The 14549-nt window shown below is 41.6% G+C and overlaps 1 long non-coding RNA gene across 1 annotated transcript; it reads left to right on the top strand.

Moving 5' to 3' along the window:
• The first annotated feature begins 11817 nt into the window (after window positions 1-11817).
• LOC116055823 lies at window positions 11818-12889 on the top strand. The gene is made up of 4 exons (XR_004106409.2): window positions 11818-12011; window positions 12222-12343; window positions 12442-12511; window positions 12586-12889. It is a non-coding gene; the product is annotated as an uncharacterized LOC116055823 (long non-coding RNA).
• Window positions 12890-14549: the final 1660 nt, after the last annotated feature.

Consider the following 14549-nt stretch of genomic DNA (forward strand, 5'->3'; position numbering starts at 1 on the left):
TTTAATCTGTGTTTGAATACAAATGTCATTCCTCCCATCTTGAAATCAGCCTTTGTGGTTCCCCTGCTAAAAGGTGGTGACCCTACCATCTTAAATAACTACAGACCAATCTCTAAACTGTCTGTCCTGGTCAAGGTTCTAGAATCCCTTGTCAGTGATCAGTTAAATAATTTTTTAACAGTTATAATGTGTTGTCTGACTTCCAATCTGGTTTTAGAAAAGGGCATAGTACAACGTCGGCAGCTCTTAAGGTTTTAAATGACTTTGTTGTATCGATGGATAACAAAACAGCATTGTGCAGCCCTTTTTATTGACCTTTCAAAGGCATTTGACACAGTGGACCACAAAGTGCTTAAGCAGAGACTGTATAGGGCTGGGCTTTGTGAAAAAACTGTCGGTTGGTTTGTTAATTACCTGACAGACAGAACTCAGTGTGTGGAGGCAGAGGGCAGCACTTCTTGCTATCTCAAAATAACAAAAGGCGTGCCTCAGGGCTCAGTCTTGGGGCCACTGCTATTCATCCTCTATATCAATAACATTGATCATAACGTGTCTGATGTAAAATTTTATTTTCATGCTGATGACACTGTACTGTATTGCTCTGCACCCACCGCAGACCAGGCCCTCTCCCAGTTACAACTTGCTTTTAACACACTTCAACAGAATCTTTATGATTTAAAACTTGTTTTAAATGCAGAAAAAACTAAAGTCATGCTTTTTTCAAATTCAAACTCTAAATCAACTCTCCCTTCAATCCTCACTTCCCAGGATACGAAAATTGAATGTGTTTCTAAGTACAGATATCTTGGTATGTTAATTGATTAATCTCTTTCTTTTACCATTCATATTCAGCAGCTGCCAAAAAGATTAAAACTTAAATTAGGATTTTATTTCAGAATCAAATCCTGCCTTTCATTCGAATCTAGAAAGAGGCTGGTCGCTGCCACTTTTATGTCTGTACTTGACTATGGTGATGTTCTATACATGCATGCTTCGTCTCAAAGTTTACATGCACTGGACACTGTATACCATGGATCTCTGAGGTTCATCACTGGTATGAAAGCCCTCACTCACCATTGTGAACTGTATGAATGTGTTGGATGGCCTTCTCTATCAACACGGAGACTTCAACACTGGCATATCTTCATATACAAGGCTATTTTAGGTCTCCTTCCATCCTACCTTCTGACCTATATCAGTGTAAATAGTACCGGGACTTACAATCTTCGTTCCCAGGATCTTTTCCTTCTGTCTGTTCCAAAGGTTAGAACTGAGCTGGGAAAAAAGGCCTTTAAGTCTGCTGCTCCCTCTGCTTGGAACAATTTACAGAAATCCATGAAATATAATCCAGAAAATAGTCAGTGTCTAAAACACACATATAACCACATTACCACACACATATATATATATATATATATATATATATATATATATATGTAACAATCTTTGAAATTGCTCCAGTATTCAACTCAATTTTATTTATAGTGTCAAATCACAACAGGAGTTATTTTGGGACACTTTACAGATAGAGTAGGTCTAGACCACACTCTATAATTTACAAAGACCCAACACGTTCTCACACTCATGTCATAAAATATGGACGCTTGGTCAGGTGCCTTTGCCGTTCTTATTGACACTAAAAGTCTCCTTTAGCACTTTAAGTAAATACGCTTGCGCTTTAAGTAAAAGCGCTTGGTCGGGACTATTGCCGTCCCTTTAGTGCCGTCCCTTTAGCGCTTTAAGTAAATGTGCTTGGTCGGGACTATTGCCATCCCTTTAGCGCTATAAGTAAACACGGAAAGGAAAGGTCGTGGGTGGGTTTACGGTTCCGTGACACGCGGGAACTACGGGAAGGTTGGGTTTAGGAAAGGGTCGTGGGTGGGCGTACCGTTACACGCAGGAAGAAGCAAGCATGACAAGGGGGACGCGAAGCCCGCTCTCCTGGGTGAAAGTCCTGTGTTTGTTTGACCCATCCACCACCCCAACCAACCTCCTTACGCGGAAATTCGCCCTTACTTACTACTCGCTAAATCCTATCTAACTGCTGCTCTCCCCGATGCGTTACACAAACACGCTGAAAGACGCCTTTTTCGTCGCATCAGACGCTGACAGCCACTGTCCAAACGTCCTTATTTTACGAGTCCGGAATGAGAACGGGTTGAAAGACCCAACAATGTGTGTGTTTGTCTTTGTGTGTGTGTGTGTGTGTGTGTGTGTGTGTGTGTGTGTATTGTCTGTGTCGCGTCCGACTTCACACAAATAAAATGATTGTTTTTGTTAGTTTTAGTGTTTTTTAGCTTTTAATAATGTTTTATTGTTAAAAACTTAAAGATATGTGTGTATGTGTGTGACTCTGTGTGTGTGTGTGTGTGTCTTCAGATTCAGGTTCAGACTCAGAAAACTTTATTAGTCCCCAAGGGGGCAATTCAGTTTTACAGCCAACCCATCCATTAAGGGTTAAACTTAAAAAGTAGCAATGTATATAATGTAATGTTATAAAATAATAAATTAAAATGAACAATAAATAGTACTGCAGCAGTCATACATCCCCCTGTATACAGACACCCACACGAACACACACACCCACACACACACCCACACCCACACCCAAACCCACACACCCAAACACCCATACACACACCCACACACCCACACCCACTCACCCACACACACACACACACACACACACACACACTCCCACACCCACACACCCACACCCACACACCCACACACCCACACCCACATACACATACACCCACACACACCCACACACACACACACACACACACACACACACACACTCACACACTTTTCACATTCACCTGCCAGTCATGGAACAGAGCAGCGGAGTGCAAGAACCAGTTTTGTTATAGTTATGTGTTTTCATTTAACAGTCATATAGCAGATTAGCAGATGACATGAATGAGTTGGCATAGCGGTTAGTTTTCCGTATTGGCACATATTACCGCCGACCTGACTCCATGATAACAAATTCATTACTGAGTACATGATCTGGTTGGCACCATATTCTGTCTGCTTTCTGGACTCATGCTTTCCAGAGAGAACAGAGATCTTTTAACTGGGTACCAGGGATTTTTGAGCATACCTTAACAATGTCGTTCAAGCTCTTTTTGTCTTTCACGGGTAGTCCATTAAACCAACATAAAGAAAATGTTAATAGGCTCTCAATGAAGGCTTGATAAAATATGCATAGAATTCTTTTACAGACCCCAAAAGAGGTAAGCTTCATCAGTAGGTATATTCTTTGGTTTGCTCGCTTAATAATGCTATCAGTGTTCTCACTGAATTTCAGTGGTGAGTCAAACACTGTGCCTAAGAACTTATATGTTTTTGACTATTTGAACATTTTCATTATATATTACACCCATTATTGTTTCGTCACTGTGCCTTCTAAATTCTATGATTAATTCTTTAGTTTTAGACACATTTAAATCAAGGAAGCTGCCGTCACACCATCTGAGAAATTCCGTAAGGGCACTGTTGTGATCAGATTGATTGCCCTGGAGAAGGGACAACAGGATCTCCTTCAAGATCTTTTCAAAGCACTTTATTACCAGGGTTGTTAGTGCAATTGGTCTGAATTCATTGGAGTCTTTTGGAGATTTTGTTTTGGGATGTTGATGTTTTCCATAAGTCAGGTATATCCCCACTGTCAGCACATTTTTGAAAGATAACTGTAATTATGTCTGTTTGTGTGTGTCTGTGTGTGTGTGTCATTACTACTAACATAGTCTATCTGTGTCTAAAACACACATATAACCACATTACTATATATATAAAACAGTAGCAATGAAAAACTTCCTTTAAACGGGCAGAAACGTGTGTGTGTGTGTGTGTCTGCGTGTCTGTGTGTGTGTGTGTGTGTGTGTGTGTGTGTGTGTGTGTGTGTGTGTGTGTATGTGCGTGTGTGTGTGTGTGTGTGTGTGTGTGTGTGTGTGTGTGTGATCTGTACAAGAGGAGTGGTTGGAATCGATGGTATTGTTCAAAAACTGATAAATGCCCTGAGTTTACAATAGCATCAAAATCCATACGTGTATATTCTCTTCATGAGACATACAGGACAGCTGGTATTGCAGCTCAGTGTCCACCGGTCGATCCTGAAGACAATAACCTAGAGAGACGCTCAGAGACAGCGACCAGAAAACCGAGACCAGAGCCAGACTTGTCTGGTCCAGAGTTCCGCAACGGACCGACACCGGGCCGCAGTTTCTCTGCTGTTTATAAAACTTTCCTCCGCTCCGTGATGCTGTGACGCTGATCCCTCAGGATTTTTCCCTCCCTGTAATTCTATTCTATATTTTGGCAGCAGTGACAGACTATCCACAGCTTGCTAACACAAGCAGGAGTATTTGCGATTGTTGACTTGTGAAGTGCAAGTGAAGAGGGATCGGTTTCTGGAGAGGGCCTCCGTCAATGTTACTAGCTAACTAGCAAGCTAAACAATGCCCCCCCCCCCCTCTGCTGTACACCTGGCTGTGACTCATGCCTCCTGTTGAGCCAGTAGATAGTGGAACTTTTGTAGATGGTGCTACGCCTGCCTACAGACGACTTTAGACTCTGTTGCTCCCCTCAAAAAGAAGATGGTGAAGCAAAGGAAACTAGCACCTTGGTATAACTCCCAAACTTGCAATTTAAAACAATCCTTGCGAAAACTTGAAAGTAAATGGCATTTCACCAAACTGGAAGAATCTCGTTTAGATTGGCAAGATAGTCTGAAAACCTTTAGGAAGGCCCTCAGAAATGCCAGATCAAACTATTACTCATCATTAATAGAAGAAAATAAGAACAACCCAACCACCTTTTCAGCACTGTAGCCAGGCTGACAGAGAGTCACAGCTCTATTGAGCCATCTATTCCTATAGCTCTGAGTAGTGATGACTTCATGAGCTTCTTCAATGATAAAATTATAACAGTTAGAGATAAAATTCATCACCTTTTGCCCTCAACTTCTAACGGTTCACCTTTAAATGCAGGACTGCTAGAAAGAACGACAAGACCTGACATATACTTAGACTGCTTTTATCCTATTGAGCTTCAACAACTAATGTTAAAGGTCTCTTCAGCTAAGCCATCCACCTGTCTCAGACCCCGTCCCAAAGAGGCTATTTAAAGAAGCGTTACTCATGGTTAACACTTCATTACTAGATATGATCAATATGTCTTTATTAACAGGTTATGTACCGCAGTAATTTAAAGTAGCTGTGATAAAACCTCTTCTGAAAAAACCCACCTTCGATCCTGAGGTCTTAGCCAACTATAGACCTACATCTAACCTTCCCTTTCTCTCCAAGATCCTTGAGAAGGTAGTCGCTAATCAGTTATGTGATTTTCTGCACAGTAATAGTCTATTTGAGGACTTTCAGTCAGGATTTAGAATGCATCATAGCACAGAGACGGCACTGGTGAAAATTACTAATGACCTTCTAACTGCTGCTGACAAAGGACTTCTTATTAGATCTTAGTGCTGCATTCAACACTATTGACCATACCATCATGTTACAGAGATTGGAACATTTAGTTGCCATTAAAGGAATCACACTAAGCTGGTTTAAGTCCGATTTCTCTGATCGATCTCAACGTGTTAATGTTAACGATAAATACTCCAGGTACGTTAAAGTCAGCCATGGCGTTCCACAAGGCTCAGTGCTTGGACCAATTCTAGTTTCCTTATATATGCTTCGTCTAGGCAATATTAGGAAACACTCAATTAACTTTCACTGTCATGCGGATGACACCCAATTATACTTATCAATCAAGCCGGATGAAACCAGTCAGTTAGCTAAACTTCAAGCATGCATTAAAGATATACAATCCTGGATGACCTACAATTTCCTGATGTTAAACTCAAACAAAACTGAAGTTAATGTGCTGGGCCCTAAACACCTCCGAACCTCATTATGCAGAGATATATTTACTCTGGATGGTATTGCCCTGGCCTGCAGCACTACTGTCAGAAATCTAGGAGTTATTTTTGATCAGGATATATCCTTCAACGCCCACTTAAAACAAACCTCAAGAACAGCCCTTTTTTATCTTTGTAACATTGCCAAAATTAGGCACATCATGTCTCAAAACCATGCTGAAAAACTAGTCCATGCATTTGTTACTTCCAGGCTGGACTACTGTAATTCCTTACTATCAGGTTGCCCAAATAATTCTCTTAAGACACTCCAGCTGATCCAGAATGCTGCAGCGCGTGTTCTGACAAAAACTAAGAAAAGAGATCATATTCCAGGATTGAATTTAAAATCCTCCTTCTGACCTACAAAGCTCTAAATGGTCAAGCACCATCCTATCTTGAAGAGCTCATAGTACCTTATTGCCCCACTACAGCACTGCGCTCCCAGAATGCAGAGTTACTTGTGGTTCCTAGAGTCTCTAAAAGTAGAATGGGAGCCAGAGCCTTCGGCTATCAGGCTCCTCTCCTGTGGAACCAGCTCCCAGTCTCCTCTTCGTTAAAGCTTATAGTTAGGGAGTGAGGAGTTGCAGCGTCCGCCTAGCCCGGCCCACCTGCTTCTCGTCATAGTCGTCAGATTCATTTACCATATAATCAATAATATAATCAGAATAGTGGGAAGCAGGCCAGTACAGCCCGATCAGGTTGGGGAGAGTTCTAGACCGACCAGGCCCCTCTCCTTAACCTGTCTCTCTTAGTTATGCTGTTATAATTTTAGACTGCCGGGGGACTTCCTTCCTTTGACACACTGAGCTTCTTTCTCGTCTCTCTTTCCATTTGTGTGCATCCATGTTCCAGAAATGCTTGTTACTAACCTAGCTCTGGGTAGCTTATTCCCAAGAGTCCTTATGTCATTTTTTTCACCCAGCATGTTTCATTGGATTAAGGTGGCACCGAAATTATGGTTGCAGCTGTCGCCGTGGTCCTGCTGCACACCCTGCTACGCCCTGCTACGTCCTGCTACGCTCTGCTATGCTTTGCTGTGCCCTGCTATGTCCTATAACACCCTGCAGTGCCTTTGCTATGCCATGAACTACTACAACTACTATTTCCAGTCATAGTTCCATTATCTTTATTGTGACTATTATTGCCACTATTCATCACACTACCAACCGGCACCTTCAGACACCGCTTACCAAGAGCCTGGGTCTGTCCGAGGTTTCTTCCTAAAAGGGAGTTTTCTTCACCACTGTCGCAATAAATGCTTGCTCTTGGGGGAATTGCTAGAATTGTTGGGTCCTTGTATATTATAGAGTGTGGCCTAGACCTACTCTGTCTGTAAAGTGTCTTGAGAAAACTCTTGTTATGATTTGATACTGTAGTGAATGTAACATTCAGAATTCACCTTTGTTGTTTAATGTAATATGTTGTGCATGGATTACGTTGGTTCAGGGATCGTGGTCCCTTTAAGTGTGTGATGACGTGGGAACCGGGGGTTCGGTTCCTGGGCAGCACCATTTTCTGAATGAATTGTTTTTCCTATATAAATTAACGACACACGCATTTGTGTGCTCAACGTGAGAAGTTGTGTCTTGCAATTTACTGCAATTTCCTCAATGGTGACCCTGACGTTAGTCTGCTGGACGTATCCAGAGACACGACATGACCATGTCCGCTAACACTGTTTCCCTCAAGTTCCCAGAATTCTGGGAAGCATCGGCGTCGGCATGGTTCGCCCAGACTGAAGCGCAATTCGTGTTGCATGAGATCACGGTGGATACAACAAAGTACTACTAAGTTGTGTCGGCTATCGGAAAATCAACAGCATCCAGAGTGGTGATCCCTCTTAAAAATCCTGCGCAACAGTTTTCTGGCCCCCAACATTCTTTAGGTTTGTGTTTTTACCATGCAAAGTTTGGACCCAAAGCTACCAAATGCCGTTTTCAATGCAGTTTCGGCGAGTCGGGGCCGGCGCTCAGTGATGGCCATGAGCGTCGGCCGCGTGGGCAGGCCGCTTTTCGTCCGTGACAGCATCTCCGGACGGCGTTTTCTGTGCGACAAGGGAGCACAGAGGAGCGTCCTGCCTGCATCCCGTTTGGACATGGTGACCGACAGCCACGGCTCCCCTATGGAAGCTGCCAATGGTAGCCCCATTCGCACATATGGAACGAGGTACGTTGGATTGTGTTTTGGAGGTCAGCTTTTTGGCTGGGATTTTGTAACAGCAAAGATTGCCGTGCCCCTCCTTGGAGCCAATTTTTTGTGTGCACATGGACTTATGGTGGATGTAAAGAACCGCCGTTTGATTGATGCTGTCACGTTTTGTTCTCATATGTGCATGCTGAGCTACACTGACTCCATATGGCTGTCTAGCATGCTCTCTGCCTCTGATGACTTCCACCGTCTGCTGGCTGGATTCCTAGCCCTCACTCATCCCACTTTCTCTGCATCTGCCGCGAAGCATGTTGTGGAGCACCATCTCGCCACTATTGATCCACCAGTCTACGCCCGTGCTCAGTGCCTTGACCCGGCTAAGCTTGCCTTTGCAAAGGCTGAGTTTGCAAACATGGAGCACCTGGGTATAGTCCGCCGGTCTGACAGCCCGTTGGCATCACCCCTCCACATCGTCCCTAAACCTGGTGCTGGCTAGCGCCCGTGTGGCGAGTACCGGTGGCTTAATGAGGCAATGACACCTGACCGATACCCGGTCCTGAACGTACATGATTTTTCAGCGCACCTGGCGGGCAGGGTGATTTTTACCAAGGTGGACCTCGTCCGGGGATATCATCAGGTGCCGGTACTCCCACTGGACATTGCCAAGACGGCGGTGATCACGCCGTTTGGTCTGTTTGAGTTCCTGCGCATGCCATTCAGCCATAAAAATGGGGCTCAATCTTTTTAACAGCTCATGGACTCTGTTTTGCGGGACTATGGGATTATTTTTGTGACTTTAATTTCAAGCAAAACTTCTCAAGTATCAAACAAAAAACACTAACGCAAGCAAAAAAATTGTCACCTCAAAAGGTAAAACTTAAAAATTGCAAACAAAATATTTGTGTAGTCGTAAACTATTGGTCTTTTATTTGTTTGATAATATGTCCTTTTGTTTACACTTCCCTCTGCTTCTTTCTCAATGATCATATCTCAATCATATATATTGTCTGTGATCTACGTTGCAAGCATGGTTACTAGATGTTTGTTTCGTTGTGTTACTAGCTAGCCAGTAAAGCTGTGTAAGTTAGCATTTAATGTTAGCTAACTGCTAACGTAATCTAAACAAATGCTATTGCTATTGGTCTGATAATACACAATGCTAGGGTATTGGTTAAGTTGTTCAATGTAGAAGCTGTGAATATAATGTATTCTATCTAGAGGTTGACACATACAGTTAATCTGCAGTTTTACCACTGCTTAACTGGTTCATCTTTATAGTGTTAATAATAATAATAATAATAATAATAATAATAATAATAATAATATGTGCATTATTATAGCATATCATAAAAACAAACTCAGTAATCATAGCTAAATTTACAGTCAAGAGGATGACATTACAAGACCAGAACAAGAATGACTGAATGTTCACTCTAATTACATGTATTCTGTTGCATTTGCAAGCAGGTCAGCATAAGGAAAGTGTTCATAGTGTTTTTAAAGCCTACACATTTGCTAATGGCTACTTAAAGCAAGTTATTTTAATTGTAAATCACCCAAGCTTAGAAGCCACAGTTGTCAATAAAAACATTGTTACCATTTGATTTGTCTAAGGAACTTTTAGGTGGTGGGCCAAACGCTGCTATCTGCTTTAGTTTTTGAAATGATCGATCCTCGGCGATAGAGTAGCTGCTTTTTTCACATAAACTAAATATTTTTTTTCTGAACACGTATCCGTTTGTTGGCAGTGTCAAGTCGATCATATTTTTTTGAAAACTAAATTTACGTTTAATAAACAGATTAGGCAAACGCGAGGGAGTACTATACATCTAACCAATCAAAAAACTAATTCTATCGCCACGTGACTAAAGTCTGCCAATAATATTCGTTCAAAATAAAGTCCCATTACCACGACTGTAGCGTAGCAAATGCGTTTTCTAGCTAGCTAGCTACATTCATGAGCACATGCCATAACAGCGGGAGCATTTTCTATGTTGTAAAATCTTGGCGAAATCACCATGAAATCTTCTCTAACGAAAACTACACAATCAAACATTTTCCAGCAGGACCCCTATCCGAAGTCGAGAAACATTAACAGCGGCATCTAAGATTCCAGGTGTAATGGCGCCGGTAAATAATGCTGTTTATACCTGTCTTATAACGTTAATGTTGGTTTAGTTAGTGCATGAACTCTGTAAACCGTTAACATATAATGTTATTCTGTTTTATGTTTGTATTTACAGGTAACGTTACATTTGTTAGAAATGACATACAGATCACAGAGAATAAAACATTTGTTTTGAGGAGATACAGAGCTAACGTGTTAGAATGTAAACGATAGCTAGATGTAATGTTAGCAGTGCATGTTAACGTTAACAATTACGACAATTACTAGAAAGAGATTAAAGGGGAAAAGATAACATTTATCATATAAGTTTACATCTACTAGCTACATCACCTAGTAGCTAGTCATGGAAGAGATACCATGCATTAAATAACATTACATTACAATAGTTATCCTTAATGTTATACATTTTATCATCAAAAAACAACAAAGCAATTAAAACTAAATTTGTTTTACATTTCTCTTTCCGCTTGCTGGAAAGACGCCTACACTGATACCTAATTTGGGAAGTTCTCACAGTCCACACAAAGACTGGTCTGTATATGGGAGCTCATTCAATTTGCATGTGCATCTCCCTTTGACACATTGTGTTTTTTTACAGGAGCAGTACACAAGCTCCAAGATGCCGACAGGGGCTGGGGGAAAGTGTCATCCAGTCAATCACAAAGAAGTCTCCCTCAATCTTCCAACCATGGGCCATTGGTGGGGCAACATCAGGCTGACTCTTCAGGGACCTTCTGTATATTGCTGCCTGGTAGTTTGCTCGCTGGGTGTGGTTATGCAAGGCATCCCTGTTTGGTGGTAGACTTCTGTCTGTGCACTTTCCACTCTTGAACAGCTGAGACCTTGCATAATTGATATCCCTACAGTCTTTAAGGTCATAGAGTGCACAGGTAAATGCTTCTGTAGCTTCATACAGCTCTGCTGGCAGTTGAAAAGCTGTTCCCAACCTACTCATTGTGGCACAATGGTCTCCGTTAGAAAGCAGTGTTTTAATTGCCTTCACTTTACCAACGCCATACAGAGCACTTACTGTATCACAGCCAGTGAAACAGTGAAGTCCAATCAGAGCATCTGATATTTTATCACCTAGATGGCTCTGTATTTGCTGTACATGTATGGTGCGTTTGTTTTCTCCTTTACCTGTGTGAAAGTAGATGTTTGCTCCAATTTCCCTGTAGAACGAAATGGCCAATACAAACACATCAGCTCAATGTCTGTGCCACTGTTGTTTATTCTGATTACGTGACACTCAGAGCCATGTCCAACTACCAATGTAATGTCCTCAATTTGATCTATCCTAGACTTAGACCACGACTCAAAGAAAAACTGTTGCAGTTGCTCCTTGTTGTCACCACAAGACAACAACTTGGACCATTGTTTTGGTGTTTTCTGGTCAGCCGAATATATTTTAGTCAACTGACATCCTTTTGTAGCTCATCTGTCTCATTCCGCATTCTTTATGCTTATCTCTTTGTAGGTATCAGGGACAAAATGCACAACTTTTGATTTACTTGTTTTGGCTGCATTGATCAGGTACATAAATACATTGTTGGCAAATCTTCCATATGCATTTTGGGGTTTCATGGCTTGTACCAGTGCCATTGCATCACGAGGTTCATCATGTGATGTATGGTTGACAGAATGCTCTGAACATCTTTTTCATCCTGTTCCTTTCTTTTCTCACCCAATTCTGTTCTCTGTCTCGTTGACATGTTCTGCCCAGCCATGTCCTTGACCTCCATTGTGATGGCTGCTCTCTCGTGCTGTGTCAGTGTCCACCTGTGGACTGCACCTTTGTTCAATGAAAAACCTGTAAGCCCACCTTTGGTCTTTGAGTCCCTGTTTGCTGTCTGTTCTATTACCTGGTCACATGCAGTGCCTGTAAAGGCATATGCCTGCTGCCTCTGTGCCACAAAGTCACCTGATTGTACCTGTGTGTAGATTCTTGGATGAGTTTCCTTTAGGATGTTCATCTCCTGCCAGTATGCTCATAGGTATCTACTGTAATTGATTCTGTTGTAGGAAAAGAACCACGGCAGCATGAACCGGATGCTGGAAAGATGCAGACCCCAGTTTGCCTCTCGTGTGGCCCTGACGAATGATAGCAGATCCTCTACCATTTCAATGTAGGAACTCCAAAACTGGTATGTCTTGCTTTCTTGTTGTTTATTGAATTTGTCATAGCCTTCAAAGATTGTGTTGAAAACCTGTGACTCACTAATTACTTGACATATTTCTTCAGGAAAGGCATTTTGGAGGTCAGCAGCAACTTTTAAAGCAGCTTCACAGCAGCCTTGAGAAAGGGTTTCAAGGTAGGCTTGCCAGCGTAACTTGTGGCTTCGGATGCTTCTGTTATATTGGTGACCTGTTATAACTCCTCCAACAGACCCAGCAGCAATAACATCAGCCTCAATCAGAATGTCTTGTAAGCCTGCATCTCCAAATCTCTTGCCAATACAGGACAGGAAAGCCATACATGTGTGAAACTCCCCCATTCTAATTGTAAGTCTTTCCTTGTATGTTTCACTCTTCCACCGTATCTCCTGAGCTTTGGCATAGATGGCTTGGTCAAAGACTAGAACTATCTCCTGAAGTTGGAGTCTGTCTGCAATTTCTGTTGATCTTTTAAGGATGGTTTTTACAGTTCCCAATTCTGTAGGACTTGCATCAATCACTGGAAGGTACCCAATGTTGGTCTCCACGGATCACTGTGTTAAAACCAGTCCAGGAAGGAAGGACGTTGCCACGGACTGCAGTCTTCATCAGGAAGTAGGCACCATCTAATTTTTGTGCTGATTTCCTGGTAAGGATGTGGGTGTCTCGATTTAGTTCCACTTCTTTTCCAAAATGTTTTGGACCTGTTCTCTTCCCTTTGATGTATGTCTCAAGGTTAGTAGGGGGCGGATCAAGAGACCTCTTTCTTGTTTTCTGTCAACACTGATAGTCAGGGGTAGGTTCATTACATGGAATCATTTTTTGAATTATTATGCCATTTGTATTGTGTGTAGTCCCCTTACCAGATAATGTTTCCTCTCCAAAATCATTATTGTCCCAAACTAGAGTTACTTGCAACTGTACTTGCATGTTTTGGGATGTAAGTGTCACCTCGTAGTATTTGTAGCTGTGCTAAAGCTGTGTCATGTTTAAGTACCTGTGAGTTAGAGGAACAGTGCCCAAGACCATTCAATAAGCTGAGCTGATCTTGTCATGTGTCTGACAGCCATGGCTAATTCTCAATGTTTGCGCATAAGCCATCTCCCTTTCATTGTTAGCTTAATAACATCCTGGCCAATTGACACAATCTTCTCAGCCTCCTTTTCACTAACATTCACGCTTTCATTGTCAGTACAGGGATCTGTTGTCATGGCTGTAGCCCATGCAATGATATTGAATAGCTTATCTGGGACCAGATTTGATGCAGCAGACATCGTAAGTTGCTGTGCTGTTGGTGGCCATGTGAGTTTGGGTGTTGTCTTACACTTTTCAACTATGGCATCTTTCAGTGTCATGGCTGCATGGAACAAGAGGCGGTTCTCATTTGTGTCATCTGTTTCAATTTTTCTTGTGTTTTCATCTGATGATGAGGATGAAGATGCTGATGACAAAGATGATCCAGCTGTGGCAACTTCATCTTGGACCATTTAGTGTGGTGTCAAATCCTCAACATAGAGAAAGTCATGTCTTGATAGTTTTTGAAACTTTAGAAAAGGATATTCTGCTGAAACAATGAAAATGCCCTTTGTTTTTCATGGTTCATCAAAAAACCCTTTTAATGTTTTGCTCAACTGTTTGGTGGAGCACATTTTCAATCGCTATATGTTGAAATATGTGTCCACTAGATGTCGCTGTGTCTATAGTAGCCTTTTTATTAGTTTACCTTGACTAAAATGTCAATTAAGACACACGGCTCTGTCTGGCCCTTCTCTTAATACATCCATGGTCTGGCCTGGCAGGGTTTACATGGGCAGGGTTTGTTTTTTGTGTGCATTGTTACGGAGGGATCTATTTATTGTTAATATATGTTAAATGTTCTACCATTATATATATATTACTGCCATATATTACTACTACTAAAGCCTTGCTCAACCAAATAGTTGAACTGTCATTTAGTTATAAAGGTAGTCATGCTAAGATAATACATATTCAACTTTTATAAGAATAAATATATAATTTAACTTAATAAATATGTTATTACATTATATAATTATCTATGATTTTTCACTATTTCAGAGATGTAAATATCTATAACTTATGTTTGGGGTTAAAATGGATTCTGAGCATTTATACCATGATTTATCCAAACGTATGAGGTCAAACAACTACACTTAACCACTATAAAGCTGCTTTACA

The sequence above is a fragment of the Sander lucioperca genome, chromosome 7, assembly GCF_008315115.2.
Source record: "Sander lucioperca isolate FBNREF2018 chromosome 7, SLUC_FBN_1.2, whole genome shotgun sequence".
NCBI lineage: Eukaryota > Metazoa > Chordata > Actinopteri > Perciformes > Percidae > Sander > Sander lucioperca.